The 14,098-nt window shown below is 42.0% G+C and overlaps 1 protein-coding gene and 1 pseudogene across 1 annotated transcript in view; one reads left to right on the top strand and one right to left on the bottom strand.

Annotated features, from left to right (window-relative positions):
- The window catches only part of LOC125116931 (60S ribosomal protein L9-like), a 121,509-nt pseudogene extending 118,544 nt beyond the window's left edge, over nt 1-2,965 (bottom strand).
- RPH3A (rabphilin 3A) overlaps nt 1-14,098 on the top strand; it is a 293,276-nt gene that overhangs the window by 173,184 nt on the left and 105,994 nt on the right. The window lies entirely within an intron of this gene.

Here is a 14,098-nt window from a genome sequence, read left to right as displayed (position 1 = left end):
TACGCAGCAGGGTAGATAAGGGTGAAGGGTGTTCTGAAGGAGTAGAAGATGACTGGGACAGTAATTAATCTAAGGGGATAGTAATGCTATGGCCTTAAGAGCATGTGGATGCCAGAGGCAATGTCCTTGGGCCTAAGTCCTGCCTCTTCTATCTCCTAGTAATGTCACTTCTCTCTGCCTCAGTTTCCTCATCTCTAAAGTGGGAATAATACTGGTGCCCAGCACCTCGAGTTGTGTGGGCCGTTGAATATGTTATACAACACGTCAAGTACTTAGACTAGATTGATACAAGGTGAGTGCTCAATAATCATTAACTCTCATTAGTATTGTCATTTGGGATATTGTCCTCCTAGGCTTGTACAGAAATTTAAAGGAGAGGAGAAAATAAATAAGAAAATAAATGAGAAATTTCTTTGAGGGATGGGGCTTTGCAGAAGCAAATAATGACGGTGGAATTGGTTCCCTGGTGTGGAAAAATCTTCTTCCTCTTTTCCATTATGAGGCTTGACCCCAGCTTTGAAATTTTGATTGCTAGCACAAATTGAGTTTATTTATCTTTTCTCACTTTCAGCACTGTCATCTTTAAAAAAAATCTATAGGCTGATGGAACCTATCTGAAGGGAGAGATTAAATTAGTTTTCATTTGTTACTTTGAAATATTTTAATCCCCTAAAGAGAAAGATTAAAGCTCTTTACAGAGGCTAGGGGTGTATTTTTTTTTTAAAATTAATGTTAATATTCAGCATTTCACGGAATCTTCCTTCATTTCCTGGTGTCAGTGGATAAACAGTTTAGTTGCCCACATCACCACCAGGGGCTATGGTGAAAGAAGTAGGCATGGGGAAAGGACTGAGGGTGCTGGAAAGGAAAATCAGGTAATGAGTCTGCTTCTTAAAGAAAGGCATGTGGGAAGGGAAGGATACTGAGGAGATGTACAAAGCACATCCTGACAAAGGAAGCAGCCATGTTGTGAAAAAAATATACATTTCTATCTAGAGATATCTATAGATTAATTTGACTATAGAGATAGACATCTACAGAGATAGACATAGGTGCAAAGATACAGATAAATATATAATCTGGATTAACACATTTTATTTATTTATTTATTTATTTATTTATTTATTTATTTATTTATCTTTTTGCCTTTTCTAGGGCCTCTCCCGAGGCATATGAAGGTTCCCAGGCTGGGGTCTAATCGGAGCTGTAGCCACCAGCCTACACCAGAGCCACAGCAACGCGGGATCCGAGCAGCTCACGGCAACGCCAGATCGTTAACCCACTCGAACCCACAACCTCATGGTTCCTAGTCGGATTCGTTAACCAACGAGCCACGATGAGAACTCCCTAACACATTTTAAATAAGGGCAAAGTGTTTGGAATGAACAGAGAACTCTCTCAAGCATGAGAGACAAGGTCTCAGACTGTCACTACATACAAAATGTTATGATGATTAAATGTGAACAGAGTATTTATGAAGGAACACTAAAACTTGTCAAGCTGCCAATGCCCTGGAGACTTCAGAGAACACTGAGTTGAGAGTCTAGAAATTTCTGTCTTTGGTTTATTGCCCTTCCAAGACACTGAGTCTTCTCAGCCTCAGATCCTGATTATACTCTCTCACTGCTTATCTTGCAAGGTTTGGATTAGTGACTGTGAAAATCCTTTTAAGAGTATAAAGTTGTATAAAGCACACAGTATATGTTCAAAGTGTAATAATAAGCAAATGATAAGTATCCATTCATAAAGCAGGATTTATTGTGTATGTACAGTGTGTCAGGCATTAGGCTAGGCCCTGGGATATGGGGGTGACTGCTCTGAGGGAGAGAGAAAAACAGTGCTTGATGTGTAAGAGTGTTGATAGAGATTAGAATTTATTCTAAGATTTTGTTTTAGAGGAGGATAGAGAAATAGATTCACTTTAGATTAAATCTCATGTGTATGTTAAAAAATGGAAGGTAACCACTGAAAAATTAGAAAGAAAATATAACTTCCATACTAGCAGTGGAGGAAATAGAAAACAGGAGAGACAGAGGGAGGACTATGCAAAATGCAGGGCAAACAGAAAGCACAAAATAAGATGGTAGAGCAAAATTCAGATATCTCAGTAATCATAATAAATATAAATGGTCTAAACTTTCCAGTTAAAAGATAGAGACCAAGGATGGAGGATGGGGAATATATATCTAACGCATAAAAACAGGAAACATTGAATTGAAATAGATTCCCCCTGCCACCACCAGGGGTGGATTATAATTGTGTCCAACATTTTTTTTTATCACTACTTGCATTTCCTACTTTCTCTAGGGACTTCATAATAAAGCTGGGATTGAGTTTAATTTGCTGGGGAGAAACCAAGGGTGGCAGAGAAAAGAAATGAGAGAGTATCAATTGAGTCAGTTCTGTGCTGGGGGGCTTTGAAAGGGAATGAAATTGTTTAGGATAGAAATGCAATTTCTGGTATAGCCTATTAGTCAAACACTCAAACTGTTGTGTCATACAGACCTGGACTTGGTTTCTAATTCATTTAATCATTCATTCACTCATTTAAATAATATTTATTGAATATCTACTATGTGATAAGAAATTTGCTGGGAAGGTGGTTTAATCTCTCCATGACTTACTTTCCTCATTGTATATGTTATCTGTTTCTACAATAATGTTATGTATGAACAAGCATAAAACCCCAGTGACATATAGCAATAAACATTTATTACTGCTGACTAGTTTATGGGTAGCCTGGGTGGGAATGCCAATCAGGGCAGGGCTCAGCTAATCTTTCTGGGCTTGCTTAGGGGTTGTGGGTCTCAGGGAGCTGGCTGGTCAAAGATAGCCTAAGCTGGGCTTAGTTTTTTCTCATGTGGACTCTTACCTTCCAGCGGGACAGTTTGGGCTTATTAGTGGGCAGGAGTTCAAAAGAGGAAGTAGAAGGTGCAAGGTTCCCTAAAGGGTAGGCTCCTGGCATTCTGTTGGCCAAAGCAAGACACAAGCCAATGTTATTCAAGGAGCAGAGAAGTTGACTCATTTCTTGATGGACAGAGCTGCAAAATCTCATTGCAATGTGAAGTCACATTGCAAGGGCTGTGAGTACAGGGAAAGGAAGCATTAGGGCCATTTTTGTAACCAATCTGCCACAACCATCTTGTTATGCTGAGATAATATTAGCACCTACTTCTTAGAGTTATTGTGAGAATTCAGTGAGATCATGCATATAAAGCAGTGATTTTGAGCCAGGCTTGCAGGAAGTGCTCAGCAAATAATAGCCATTTCTGCTGCCGTTGTTGTTGTGATCATTAATGTTATTATTGTTGTTGATCTGAGTTCTCCTCATCCCTGGGCATCTGCTCAGTGCAGTTCAGAGGTTCAGATCTTTTAGCCAAGCTTTGCTCCTGCATGCCTGATTGCTTTTCCTCTTAATAAAGGAGCAAGTCAGTTGATGGAAAACTTCCTTGATTTTGTGAACACAGATGCCACTGTGTGTTAGCATCCTTTGGCCATTAGCTGTCAAGGCAGCCGGGGCAGAGATCTATTTAAAGAACACGTAGGTGCCTTTGCTTTTTGCCATCAAAGCTATGCCAGGGATAGCGACACATCTGAAACAGGGGAAGAAGGGTCCTGATATGAGACAGACCTTTGTTTGCCATCTGCATTGACTCAGGAAAGAGGAATTAATTGCCTAGTGAGGTTTGGTCTCCTTGTATTAATTAATAATGTTGCAGCCAACTGTTAAAGGTTTGTTATTTGTTTTTATTTGCAAAGGAGAGAGATTGAGCCCCCAGATAGTAATGCCTCCCAGGCCGCAGTTCTACTAAATTCTATAGTCATGCTCACAATGCCTCAGCAGGCTGGGTGCTCCTAGTTGAGCTAAGATAAAAGGGATCATTGAGTCTTGTTTTCTTGGGGTTCCTCTTTATTGCCAAGCAAAGAATGGCCAAGATGCTTTTCACCATGTGGGATAAACCTCAACAGTGGTTGTTATTATGGGCCCGATATTAGCCTCCCTTCCAAACGGGAGGCACTGGCATTTGCAAAAAAGAATCTACATTTAGGGAGAAGAACAAACAACTTATTGATAGAAATCTCCACAAATTTTGATTTTTTGAAAGAAGGGAAACACCTTCTTTTGAGTTCCATCCCAAAACAGAAGAGCCAGAGATGAAATGTGTTTGTGATTCATCAGAAAACAGACAGATTTTATTTCTCTTATTTTTAGAAGTAGCTGTCTAGGTACTGGGTTCTGTCGAATGAGAGAGGGATTATATTTGGAAATCCTAATTGTGGAGAGGCTTTCTTTAAAAAGCAGCCTAAAGCCAAACTGGATTCCACTGATGCTTCTTTGGTTGTTTCTTTTTTCTCTTTAATCCTTCTGACACTCTGAAAGTAGTTCACACATGAAATTAAAGGAATCCATTTTGTCCATCCTTGATGTTTACTTGACTTTGTAGTTTCTCTCCAGAAGCACCAATCATATCCTGGGTCATCACTTTGAATAGCGGTATCAGGAAATTTTGAATTCAGTTTTTTAGTTGGAACACTCAATTCAAATAGACTAAAGCAAAACAAAACAAAAAAGGAATGTACTGGCTTACATTATGGATAAGTATAGGAGCTTCAGGCATGGCTGGATCCAGGTGCTCAAATAATGGCAGTGGGAATCAATTTCTCACATTGCTCTCTCTTTTGCATAGATGTCAGTGTCAGGCTGGATGGCAAAGATGCCTCTCAGCAGCTCCAGACATACACTCTACCAGCTTAGCAATCCAATGTAGAATGTACGCCTTCTTTCTAAGAGCACTAAGAGAGGTTCAGATTGGGATCTTATTGGCTTGCATCAGGTTACATGCCCGTCTCTGTACCAAACATTGGCTATTGTGGCCAGTCCAACAGATGATCAGTCAGGCTTGGGCATATGCCCACTGTTGGAGTAGAGGGAGGCATCACCTCCAACCAAACCTCATGGACCAATTATGGGGGGTAAGTGATTTACTTGAAAGGCACCCAGAGCCAAAGAAATGTATGCTTCTCAGGCAAAGGTAACAAATGATTTCTGGGATAATATGCTTGTCTGGGTCCTTTAGGAAGCAGTCACCAAGTTGAGATTAAATATGCACAAACTTAATTAGGGGAAACACTTATGGAAGAAAATAGAAAGGGAGCCAGGAAGGCTTGGAGAGCCTGAGTGAAGGGGAAAGGGAAGGCATCCTAGACTCCTGTGTGTTGTAAAGAAGTTTCAGCGAGGCATCTGGAGCCCTTTCCTGACAGTCTCTGTCAGAGGAGTCCCATGTCTCTCCAATTAGGCCCTTTTAGTATTCCTGCTGCATTCAGTTACTGGCTGGGAGTGGCCCATGGGAAACATGGCCTCGTTTGCACCGATGGATTTGAAAGCACAACAGCTGGGGCCCTCAGTCAGTTAAGCTTCCTGTAGCTGGAGTTTTGTAAGGCACACTCTCATGGCTGCCACAGGTAATAACTCATATTTATAAAGTATATCCTAGATTAAAAGGTGCTATGATAGGTCTTAGCTTACTTAATGCCTGTGATACATATAATATTGTCATCACTTTTTTAACAGATGGGAAAGGTAAGACAGGAGAGTTATTGATTTGTCCAAGGCCACCCCACTGGTCAGTGAAGGGCTAAACACAGATCCTGACCATTGCCTCCCACCTATCATACCCCCTCTGCACTCAGTTGAATAGCATCCCCCAAATTCACATCCACCTGGAACCTCAGAATGTAACCTTATTTAGGAATAGAGTGTTTGCTGATATTATTAGTGAGATTAAGATGAGGCCATATTGGATTAGGGTAGACTCTAAATCCAGTGTGACTGTTGTCCTTGTAAAAAAAAGAGATGAGGACACAGCCACAGAAGGCCATGTGGTGATAGAGGTAGAGATTAGAGTGATGTAGCCTCAAGCTAAGGATTACCAAGGATTGTCAGCAACCCTCGGAATGTAGAAGAGAAGCATGGGACAGATTCTTCTCTACAGCCTTCAAGAGAGAGCATGGCCCTGTTGACACCTTGATTTTGGACTTCTAGCCTCCAGAACTGTGAGAGGATAAAGCTGCTGTTTTAGCCATCCAGTTGGTAATTTGTTAGGGCAGCTCTAAGACACTGACACATCCTCTTAAGAGAACTTGTCACCTCCTTGGTTCTTCTCTCTGTTCATGCTGTGTGATTCTGTCCCCAACTTAACCGCATGGGCACTACTGATTGGATAAATCCAAAATTACGGAATCTGTGGTTAGTTAGTAGAGGCGTAGAAATACTGGGCCAAGAAGACTTGGGTCATAAGAAAATCCAAGGATAATGTCTGAAAGAGAGTCATGATATCCTATACCTGCTGATGGGATGTGATGAGAAGGGATTCTTACTCAAAGTCCATAACTCCAGTCTAATCATGAGAGTTATTGGACAAACCCAAATTGGGGAGGTATTATACAAAATACCTGACTAGTACTTGTCGAAAGTGTCAAGGGCAGAGTTCCCACTGTGGCTCAGTGGTAATGAACCCAACTAGTATCCATGAGGACATGGGTTCAATCCCTGGCTTTGCTCAGTGGGTTAAGGATCTGGTGTTGCCATGAGTTGCAGTGTAGGTCACAGATGAAGCTCGGATCTTGCGTTGCAATGGCTGTGGCATAAGCTGGCAGCTACAGCTCCAATTCGAGCTCTAACCTGGGAACTTCCACATGCCACGGGTGTGGCCCTAAAAAGAAAAAAAAAGTATCAAGGGCATGAAACATGGAAAGACTGAGAAATTTAGATTGGAGGAGACTGAGATATGATGACTAAATGCAACGTTGGATCCTAGAACAACCAAAAAAGACATTAGTAAAATCCAAATGAAAGTAGTTAATGGTATTGTACAAATGTTAATTTCTTAGTTTTGACAAATATGCCATAGTAATGTAAGATGTTAACATTAGCAGAAGATGAATGAAGGGTATATGGGGACTCACAGCTTTTTCTGTAAATGTGAAATATTACAAGATTTTAAAACATTTATTTAAAAGAGAGACAGAAAGACAAAAGGCAGAGAGGCAAAGCAAAGTACCTTAGGGCCATTCAGAGATAGAGAGAAAGTTTAGTTTACCACGTGCCTTTTCCAAATCACATGAGATATGGCTAAATTTCATATTCTATCCTTGGATATATCCATCTACTTATCTACTCATTCATCCATCCATCCATCCATCCATTCATTCATCTATCCAGTCATCCATTCATCTATCCATCTATCTAACAAATTTGTATTGAGCACCTATTATATGTCAGACACTGTTCTAGGTCTTAGGGGTATAGCTGTAAAGGCTCTTAGGTGTCTAATCTCATGGAATGTATATTATAATAAGAGGGACAGACATCTATACAATTTAATAACAAACCATCAGATGGTGATCGTGGCTATGCAGAAAACCAAAACAGGCAATGAGGGGGAGGTGATCAGAGAAGGCTCTCTGAGAAAGTGACTTAAGCCAGACCTGAAGGACTGTAAGGAAGCCTGCCATGCAAGGAACAGGAAGAAGTGCAGTCCTGGCAGAAGGAATGGATGGTGCAAAGGCTCTGGAATGGGAAAAGGCTTGGGAGTGGCCTGAGGACAAAGCATAGTAAGAGAGGAGAGCATAGTAGATGAGGGCAGAGAGGATGGGGTGGGAGTAGGGGATAGGTGGTGTAGGACCTGTAGGACAGATAAAACCTTAAAAAAAAAAAAAAGTACAGGGGGTACGTACCAGAGGGATTTCAAGAGAGGGAATGACATGTTGTGGTTTGATTTTGAGGATATGCCTTTGGCTGAGTGCAGGGAATGCACTGTAAGGAGCGATGACTGGAGGAGGCAACTGCAGTTTGCAGGTGAGTTGACAATGACCGAGAGGCTGGAGATGGGACTCCATGAGATCCATCTTTAGAGTAAACCTCTCTTTTCACCTCAGCTACTCGGAAGAATTTCTGTTTCTTGCAACCAAATATGTGCTGATTATAACTCAGGTCTTCTGATGCCACATCTCATGTCTCTGTACTGTGCTGTGAGGTCTTCTGTGAAGTTAGCAAGTTTTTTTGTTAGTACTTACTTTTCTTGTTCCTCATCTCTACCCCTCTTTTCTCCCTTCTGTGCAGCCAACGCTCTCATAACATTTGTCTTTGTGGGGCTTGCTTTGGCCTGGCCTCTGAGAAAATGCCTCATTTTCCTCTTCATCCTTTAACACTTATCTGCCCTGTGTCCATTCCATCAAATTTCTTGAGAAGGTAGGCTGATAAGTATAATCTCAATACAGTTTTCCAGATAACACTGGCCTTTCAGTGCTGATTTTTTACTGCCTTCAGACTCAGCAGGCATTCTTTGAACACTCACTGTTTACTGAGCTCTTTACTGGGTCTTTCATATGTTTCGATCCCCTTGGATCCTTATAAACATCTAGGAAGATAGATGCCTTTACTCCCATTTTACGTGAGGATGGAGCACCTCAGACTCTCCTCTTCCTGTCTCTGCAATGAATTATGGTAAAATCAGGTTGAGCCAATGAGGAAAAATGATTTTGTGCATTGATGCTTCTCAAGGTTTACTTGAGAATGACATAAATTCTTATGAAAAGTACCCTCTGGAACTTATCTGGTTCTCCTGAAAAACCAGTAGGCATTTGCAAATGCAGCCAGACTCATGTCCCCTGTGGCATTCTGTCTCTTTTCTGTGCTAGAATGGGCTGGCGTGAGGTTCCTGGGTTTGCTATCTGAGTGAGCAGGAATATCCCATGTGGCTGCAGCTTTAGAAGAATCAGCTCTGGGGCAGGATGACTTTCCCCCACAACCATCACCCCCATCTTTTCTCCAAGCCTCCTCTTCCATGGGTCCAGATCCATGAGCAGGGCCCTAGCTGAATGGGTAGCCTGAAGTTCTTTCTGATCAATTTCTTTGCAGTTTCTTGGGTGTGGTGAAGATGGTGGAAGGCTCAGTGAGCTATAAGCATCCAGCCCAGAGGAAGAACCTTTTATCCAGGAAACAAATGGCTGACAAAAACAATGTCACTTTTCATTCATTCATCAGCTATTTATTGGGTATTTTTCCTGTACCAGACACTGCATTAGGTGCATAAGATAGACATAGTCCCCTATCCTCAAGGAAATGGCATCTGGATATAACCAGCCACACTGGCATTGATTTTCTGGAATGAGGGTCTAGTCTCAGTCCTTCTAAACTTGTTCACAGAGAGCAGCATCTGAAAGACATGGGGCGTCTTGTAGAATCCATTTACTACTGATATATTCCCTTTAGGATAACTAAACCTGAAACATAGGGTGGTTGTATGTCTCCCTCCCCCAGGCCTGGGATCACAGGGAAATGAGATAGGCTGTTATGGTGGCTGGATTGTATGTACTGGGGGCAGAGAAGAAGGTCCAACTGTGTTGGAAGGAGTTGGGAAGGGTTCTTAGCAGTTCCAGACCCAAGCAGGCTCTTCAGTATTTGCTCAACACAAACATGGTACTTAAAAGTATGGGCTCTTATGTCAGACAGAAGTGGGTTGAGTCCCTGCTTGGTTACTTGCTCATGTGTGAGTCTGAACAAATACTTTATCCTCTCTGAGCCCCGGTCTTCTCATCTGAAAAATGGAGATCAATCCTAGGATTTATTTTCCAGTATTGCTTAGTTATTAAGCAATACCCCACATATAAAGAACTTTGCTAAGATCTTAGGAAATTGCTATTATCATCCTTTATAAATTCTGGGATCAGACTACCAGGGATCAGAAAAGAGAAACTTCACTCTGGACTGGTGTAGTCAGAGAGGTCTCCCTGGAGGAGGTGATCTCTGAGTCTCTAAGCTTGGCAAGAACAGGGATGGTATTACTTTTGCATCATTCTTTACCCCTAGCGTCTGGCATATAAGTTGGTTCTCAGCATGTTTTTCGAGTGAATAAATGAATGATTGGCCAAGACTTTGAAGGAGGGATGTAATATGCATGTAGAAGGACCTTTCCAGCATTTCTTTCTTCCCAGGGACCATATTTATTAATGAGGTCAAACTATATATACCACTTTCTAGGTATTTTTTAAAATGTAGAGATTACACATTGTGAGGGTTATACCAAAACTATCATGGTGTGGAGCTGCTTCACCTCCTTTGGTATGGAATATGATTTATTAAAAAGAAAAACCCTCCTGTTGTTGGACATTTAGATTGTTTCCAATTTGTCATCATTATAAGCAATGCCATGATGACAATCCTTGTACATTCATCTTATTATTTCTGTAGGTTAAATTCCTCAAGAGCGTCTCATGGGTCAGAATGGTAGGTGTATAAAACTTTTAAGGTTCTGGATGCTGAGTGCGAGATCACCTCCAGGAAGGCTGTGCCATTGTACCTTGCCACCCACCTATCAGCTAATCTGATCACGAGTCTGCTTCCTGAAAGTCACTCTCTCACTATTTCCATAGCACTTTTCACTCCTGGCCTGCTTGACCAAATGGGATTGATGGGGAGAGCTAGCCTCTTCCTTTTGGAAGCCTGCTGGATATCTGTCGTGTCATGTTAGGATTACATAAGTGTGATGTTGAGAAATCTCCTTAGAGGAGATGCTCCCAGATGTTGGAGCAAGTACTGGCGCAGGAAGGGAGAGATGCTTGGGGCACTAAGAGGTTGGTCACGTGGCATGCCTCCCTGCCACCCACCTGCTTCCCTGGTCTCCTGTGGAGGTAACCTTGTTCAACCTCTCCCCCTTCACATACACAACAGAAATAAGTGTTCTCTGTAGTTATGCATTTCACGGCTCTTTTATAGTGCTCATCACACTGTTTTATAATCTGGGGGTCTCTTTTCTATTTCTCTGGTTGGCCTGTAGCATGGAAGGGTAGAATCTTACTCATTTCCGTATCCCCAGAATTTGACAGAAAGTAATGATTAAAAATAAATAAATAAAATGAGAATAATAATAATAATAATAACTAATGTGTTGAGCCCTTACTATGTACCAAGCCTTTTACGTATTGTATCTCATCAAATGATTCCCATAAAGGTATGTTGTAGGTATTATAATTTACACATGAGGCTGCTAAGGCTCAGAGAGGTGAAGTGACTTGCCCAAGGTCACACAGCCAGTGAGTGAAAGAAGTGGGACTCAAGGCTAACTTGCTCTTAGTCACTCTTCTAGATGCTTGGTGAATATCTGAGTCACTACTGGAGGAGCCAGCTTTCCATTTGCTCCCTCCCTAATATGAACCAGACTAGGAGATGCTGACAGACCTCTGTTCCAGCAGAAGTGAGGAATCTCATTTATTTATTTCCAGGGAGAAGGCAGACTGGGGTTTTGAGAGGGTCTCCTTAGAGGCGTGCTTTGAAAGACCTAACCGGATATAGTTCTGCCTCTCGTGACCTCCCCACCTACAGTCAGTGCCTGGGATCCCTCCATAATGGATTCATTCTTTAAAAAAAAAAAATCAGAGCTTAAAACTTCTTATGAAAATGTGGATTCTTCCAGCAAATGTCAGCCCCCTCCATCCTTCACGCCTTGGTGGGCGTCAGGACAGCTGAGCTTTTTTCTCAAGCTGCTCTTCCTTACTCTACTCTTTTCTTCCCACTTATCCAAATTCAGCTGGTTCAAATCTCACCCCTCAGAGTTTCCTGGCTTCTCTTAGCTTATTCTGCTCTCTGTCTGGGCAAGACTCTAGCATTGATCATCTGGGGTGATGACCTAGCCCAGGTCCTCCCAAAAGTATTCAAGGATAACGATATCTTCAAGATATGGGGCTCCTTGCAGAATCCCACCAACTGCTGACATGTCCCATTTATGATAACTAAACATGCAATTTCGGGTGGTCACATGCCCCCTTCCTGAGATTACAGTAAGATAAAAGATACAAGCATCAGATGGTCTAAGAATAACTCACTTATTCAACATTGACCAAATGTCACATTGGTTCTGGGCCCTGAAACCTTAGAGATACACAAGACTGAACTGTGTTCCTGCAATATCTAGTCTGATGAGAGAACAAGTTACAATGTAGGCTGGACCCAGGGGGAAGGTTATGCTACACTGTAGGGGCTCAGATGAGGGAAAAACATTTGCTCGGTCTTCAGTAAGTATTATTTATTTATTATAGACCAGAAGCAGATTTTGGATGGGATCTGGAAGAGGGTATTCTGCATGCTTCCTTTATTGTCTTGGCATTAGACTGTGCTTCTAGATTTCCTGGAGTAACTGGGAAACAGCCCCACTGAGAGATACAGTTGTTAGGAGTGGGGAGTGGTTAGGTAAATCCAGCACACTAAGAGGACTGATTCAGGGCAGATTATGCTATTGAGGTGCTGGAAATAAAGGAGAAAAATCAAATCTATTCTTGCCTCACATTACATCAACTTAAGTATATTTGCACTGAAGAAAACATTGTGTCACTACTTGAAGTGGAAATACATTTTTCTAATGCACTTTAAAATATATATGTAACATTGAAACCTTAAAAATGTGTCCATAGGCCACCTAACATCGTCTTTTGTATCCCAGTTTAGCACCACCCTTTGGAAAATGCCTCTTTTCAGTACTAATCATCATTGCAACAGCAACAAAAATAAACAAAGATGATACACTTAGGACTTCCCATATACCAGGCACTATTCTAAATGACTTACATCTGTTAGCTAACGTGATCCTAATGACAACCATATGAGGACGTACTGTTATTATTGCCACCTTACTGATGGGGACATTGAGGCACGGAGAAGTTTAGTAACTTCCTCCACCCACAAGTTTGTGTGCAGTAGAGCCAGATTGGAACCTAGGTAGCTTTACCCTAAAATCTGGCCTTTTAACCATTTCATTATACTGCCTCTGCTGATGTTTCTTCCTGCAGCACCTGTGGTAGTTTGGGCTGGATGCTTAACTACATTCCTCGAGGAAGTAAAAGTTAAGCACACAGCAAACAGTAGGTGCCTAATAAATGGTAGCTGTTATTTGTTATTTAAAGAATACAAAACTTGTCCAAGTCCATTAGCTCAATGATTTGTCCTAGCCATATTGGCAAGTAGGTGGGAAAGGTGTTGCGGTCCCATTTTACAGTTGAGGAAACTGAGGTTCAGAGCATGCAAGTAACATGCCCATGGTCACACAGCTGCTGAGTGGGGGAGCCAAGGATCAAGCTCAAAACACCAGAAGGCAAGTCTAATTTCTTTCCCTTAGAAAGCCTTGCCTGATAACACTGAATTGACTGATTAATAAATAATACTTGTTAACTTGTCTTAAAGGCGTGTCTTGCCAAGACCTGCAGCACTGTCTCTGTAATTACCCTAGTTTCTCCTAAGGGGGCTAATGGCTTCCCCAAGACTTGCCCCTTTCCTAGTGGGACAGAATTTGTTGGAGCACATAGGCCAGGCTCAGGGTCTCAGAACTTTTCTCTCTCTTTCTCTTTTAGCTCTTTCTCTCTTTTTCTTGCTCTCCTGTCTCTCTCCTCTCTCTACTTGTTTTGTCTTTGATTGATCCCCTATGATGAGTTGTGCTCCTGGAAAGCTGCCCTGTGACATTTCTTCTCTTTTGTGTTCCTGATGATAGCATTCCCCTGGAGGCTCTTAAAAGAGAAGGAGGGAGTGAATAAAGCATGTCATGCCCTGACAGTGCCATCCAGCGACAGAGCTTGACAGTCTTGGCCCGATGCTTGGAGCATGAAGCTTTTCTCTTGTAGGACCTCCTGGTTTGGAACAGGCAGTGAAATGATTGAAGCACGGGGTTGTCTGGCCAAGAGGGAGCTCAGTTGTGATTCCTAAGGCGTGTTTGCTATGGCCTTCTCATTGGAGAGTCCTCTGGCAGAGTTGCTGTATTGGTGTCCCATGGCTGCTATAACAAATAACAAACTTAGTGGCTTAAAACAACACGGGTTTGTTATCTTACAGTTTGGGAGGTCAAAATATTAAAATCAAGGTGTTGGCAGGGCTGTGCTCCTTTTGGAGGCTCTAGGGGAGAATCAAATTCCTTGGATTTTCTAGCTTCTAGAGGTTATCCTCATTCCTTGGCTTGTGGCCCCTTCTTCCATCTTCAAGGCCAATAACAGAGTCTCTCTCTCTCTCTCCCTCTCTCTTTCTCTCTCTCTCTTTGTCCCCTGCACTCCATTATCA

The sequence above is a fragment of the Phacochoerus africanus genome, chromosome 15, assembly GCF_016906955.1.
Source record: "Phacochoerus africanus isolate WHEZ1 chromosome 15, ROS_Pafr_v1, whole genome shotgun sequence".
In the NCBI taxonomy this organism is placed as follows: Eukaryota; Metazoa; Chordata; class Mammalia; order Artiodactyla; family Suidae; genus Phacochoerus; species Phacochoerus africanus.
Note: the sequence above shows the minus strand (reverse complement) of the source record. Positions and strands in the feature narration are given on the sequence as shown.